This window comes from Tenrec ecaudatus, chromosome 3 (assembly GCF_050624435.1).
Source record: "Tenrec ecaudatus isolate mTenEca1 chromosome 3, mTenEca1.hap1, whole genome shotgun sequence".
Lineage (NCBI taxonomy): Eukaryota > Metazoa > Chordata > Mammalia > Afrosoricida > Tenrecidae > Tenrec > Tenrec ecaudatus.
Genome location: NC_134532.1, coordinates 91,603,089 through 91,607,591, shown reverse-complemented (window position 1 = coordinate 91,607,591; position 4,503 = coordinate 91,603,089).

Here is a 4,503-nt window from a genome sequence, read left to right as displayed (position 1 = left end):
ATCCCAGAGGCTTTACTCACACAGACTTCACTCCATTCGCATCTTCACAGTCGACTCTACTTTGAGACAGCAGCTCCTCCTGAGTCACGTACTGAGTACCTTCCGATGCAAGAGATCCTTCTCCTAAACTCTCTGACAATTTAACACTTCCATTAATTTTATTTTCAGTATGTGATAATTTCCACGCTATATATAGAGTTTTCAGTAACTACTTCCTCTTAAGTGGGCATTTGATTCTTTCTCAGTAGTTTGTTCTTTTTCTAGGATTTCCACTGAAACTGGCTAGATTTGAATGAACCTGCTGGCAGGAAATACCAGTGACACAACTTTCCAAATCACAGTAACCCACCAGTCACTATAGTATGACAAACTAATAGACAAGTGGTAATGAATTTTCCATTTTACTCACAAAGGGGAATTTTAATGTGTTCACATGTGTTATGTACATCTGTGTGTGTTCCTCACTGGTAGATTTGACCCAAACCATTCAATTCCTTCATCTAATTCTATTCTTACCAAAGATTGACTGGTTAAATCAAGAAAAAAGTTAAATAATTCAGTTTGCACCATGTAACAGAAAATAACTGCATTCCTTATCTTAACTACTTAAATTTCCATAGTATAAATTTTGAGTAATTTTCTTATAATTTAAAAAATGTAATGCCTTCATTATGTATTGAGATCATGTAAAAGGTTTGATTATACCAAGCCATGCTGTGATAATGTCCTTATCACTACATACCTATCTATATTTCATTAAAAATGAAAATGATAGATTAAATAATGTGAACAGGCAAGGTCCCTAGGGAATGCTAAAGGTGGACTTTGGGGCCAGGGCATGGTGTTCCAACAGACTGGACTAGAAAACGCTCCTAAAGACCAACAAATGAGCTTTGAACTAACTACAAGCTTTTCTTTGTTGTTGTGTTTTGGGTTTGTTTGTTTTGTAATGGGTTTGTTGTTGTTTTGTTGTATATTGTTGCTTGGTTTTTCTCTGTCTTGTTTTTGTGCATGTCATTATCTCCACAGGTCTGTCTAAATAAGATAGACTGGATGAACAATCTGGAGGAGAAAACAACTGGACCAACAGTTCCAGGTGGGGCATGGGAGAGGGGGACGTGGGGGGAAAGGAAGTGATGTTAATAAAACCAGGGGCAAGGGAACAACAAGTGATCCAAATTGGTGGTGAGGAGGGTGTGGAAGGCCTTGTAGGGCATGATCAAGGGCAATATAACAAAGGAACTGCTGAAACCATGGTAGAGACAGAGCATGATAGTGGGACAGAAGGAAAGTCAAGGGAAATAGAGGAAAGAGCTGGGAGGCAAAGGGCATTTATAGAGGTCTAGATAAAGACATGTTTATATGCAAATATACTTGTATATGAGGATGGGGAAATAGATCTATGTGCATATATTTATAGGTTTATTATTAAGGTAGCAGAAGGACATTGGGCCTCCACTCAAGTACTCCTTCAATGCAAGAATACTTTATTCTATTAAATTGGCATTCTATGATGCTCACCTTCCCAACACAACCGCTGAAGACAAAGCAGGTGAATAATCAAATGTGGTGAAGAAAGCTGATGGTGCCTGGCTATCAAAAGATATAGCATCTGGGGTCTTAAAAGTTTGAAGGTAACCAAGTGGCCATCTAGCTCAGAAGCAACAAAGCCCACATAGAAGAAGCACACCAGCCTGTGATCACGAAGTACTGAAGGAATCATTTATCAGGCATCAAAGAACAAAAAATCATAGCATTTTGTGTTCACCTCCATGATACGATTGCTGAAAACAAATGGGTGCATAAGCAAATGTGGTGGAGAAAGCTGATGGTGCCTGGCTTGCAAAATATATAGTGTCTTGGGTCTTAAAGGCTTGAAGGTAAACAAGCGGCCATCTAGCTCAGAAGCAACAAAACCCACAAGGAAGATGCACACCAGCCTGTGCGATCATGAGGTGTTGAAGGGATCAGGTATCAGATATCATCAGAAGAAAAATATCTTACCATAGTGAATGAGGTGGGGATTTGGGGAGTGAAGACGCAAAGCCCATTTGTAAGCCACTGGAGATTCTGGCATAGGGGTCTTGGGGAGGAGACAAGCCAGACAGTGTTCCTAATGCTACCTTCCCCCGCACTATCATGATCCCAGTTCTACTTTGAAAGTCTGGCTGGATCAGTGGATGTACACTGGTACAGATAGGAACCAGAAACACATGGAATCCAGGGTGGATGATCCCTTCAGGACCAGTGGTGTGAGTGGCAATACTGGGAGGGAAGGTGAGTGGGAAAGGGGGAACCAATTACAAGGATCTACATGTAACCTCTTGCCTGGGGAACTGACAACGGAAAGTGGGTTAAGGGAGACGTCGGACAGAGCAAGATATAACAAAATAATAATTTATAAATTATCAAGGTTTCATTAGGGAGGGGAGAGCGGGGAGGGAGGGGAAAATTGAGGACCTGATACCAGGGGCTTAAGTGGAGAGCAAATGTTTTGAGAATGATGAGGGCAATGAATGTACAAATGTGCTTTACACAATTGATGTATGTATGGATTGTGATAAGAGTTTTATGAGCCCCTAATAAATCTATTTAAAAAATACTGTGAACATGCCAAAATTACTTTATACCTATTATAAATATCTCGAGAAAAATTGTACTGTACAAAATCCCCCATTATCTTTTACCCTAAACAACTTTGTTTCCTTCTATTCTTAATTACTTGTCTAAATTGACAGACTAATAATGTGTGCCTTCATATTGTCACTAAAAACTAAATTCACTTCCAACAAGTCAATGCCAACTCACTGTCACCTTACAAGACTGGCTAGAACTACCCTGGTTAGTTCTGAGACTGTAACTGCTTATAGGAGTAGAAAGCCCTATCTTTCTCCAAGGGAAATTGCCTAGTTCTTTCCACATGCCAAGTTCATGGGAGCCACCAGAGCTGCATACTGTGCCACCAGAGCTCCCTGACTCTTAGTTTGCCCCCCCCCAATATAGTAAATATTTTATATAATGTTTATGTGGTTTAGTTTTCTTTGGGGGGATTATTAGTACTTGTTCTTGCTTATTTTCATATTAACATGCTCATATTTTTCTTATTAATTGATTTAGTCCTATTATTATTTGTTTATATAGTTGGTGAATATGATCTTTCTAATCATAAAGCTTTATGTGACATATAACTATTCTAGTCTAGAGTCTATGCCTTTGGTTATGTGCCTATTGTTAAATAATTTTATTGATATATAATTCACATATCCCACAATTCGGTGGTTTACCCAGATTATAAGGAGTTGTGCAACCATCAACACAATTTAGATCATTGTCTTCTCTCTTGTACTTTTCATTATTAGCTCCCCATTTCCTCCAACCTCCCCTGACATAAACTTAAGAAGCTATTAATGCAGTTACTATCTCTATAGATTTACCTATCCTGGATTTATATAGAGAAAAACATTCCAAAAAGTGAGGTGTTAGCTAAGTTGGCATGGAAGAAGTGCACCAGCCTGTGTGACGCAAGAACTGTAGATAATAAAATCCCAAACTGGAGGAGTTAAAGGTATTGCAGTTTAATCTCTGTGCCCCCACTTTGTGGATGAAGCCCCTGGTGAATCCCTTCTGAGTATTGAATATATGTGTGTGTGTGTATATATATGTGTGTGTGTGTGTGTGTGTGTGTGTGTGTGTGTATATGAAAAGTTTTTGCTTAATATAGGGTGCATTAGAAAGCAGATTAATACAGGTGTCAAAATAAACAAAAAAAGTTCACTGTCATTGAGCCTAATCTAACTCACGGAGACCCTGTAGAACAAAGAAGAACTTCCCTGGGAGTTTCCAAGGCAGTAAATCTTTACAGGTGTAGAAAGCCTCATCTTTTCCCTGTGGAGCAGCTAGTGGTTTTGAAATGACAACTTTAGGGTTAGCACGGCACAGCTTACAAAACAGTGCCAATAGAGCTCCTTCGATGCGGATGCAGCTAAGTTAAAATTTAACACTTTAGCATTTGTTCTTCCTTGTGACCCATTTTTATTTTGTTGTAGCTTTTAATATTTTCTACATACTTTTGTTTTTCTCTGTTTTATTCTGTTATTGTTATGATCCCATTTTGTTGGGCATTCTCTGTTATGAGATGAAAATGAGGTTAATTCCTGATCTCAGGACCCTGGTAGCATAATGATTATGAATTGGGCTGTAATCCACCAGGTCAGCAGTTTGAAACCACAAGACCCTCCGCAGGAGAAAGATTGGCTCTCTATTCTTGTCAAGAGTTACCGGCTCCAAACTCACAAGAGCAGTTCTGTGCTGTCCTATAGGCTTACTCTGAGTTGGCATGAACTTGATGTTTCCTTTTCTCTGTTTTTGAAATCCTGAGTTTAATAGATGGCGAGAACCAAATCACCCCTTTTGTGTCCTTTGGGGCATCTTTGAGACTACTTTACTAGAAGTGTTACTTACAACACCATCCTTTGGTGTTTGGGGAGTCTGGTTAGCTAAAAG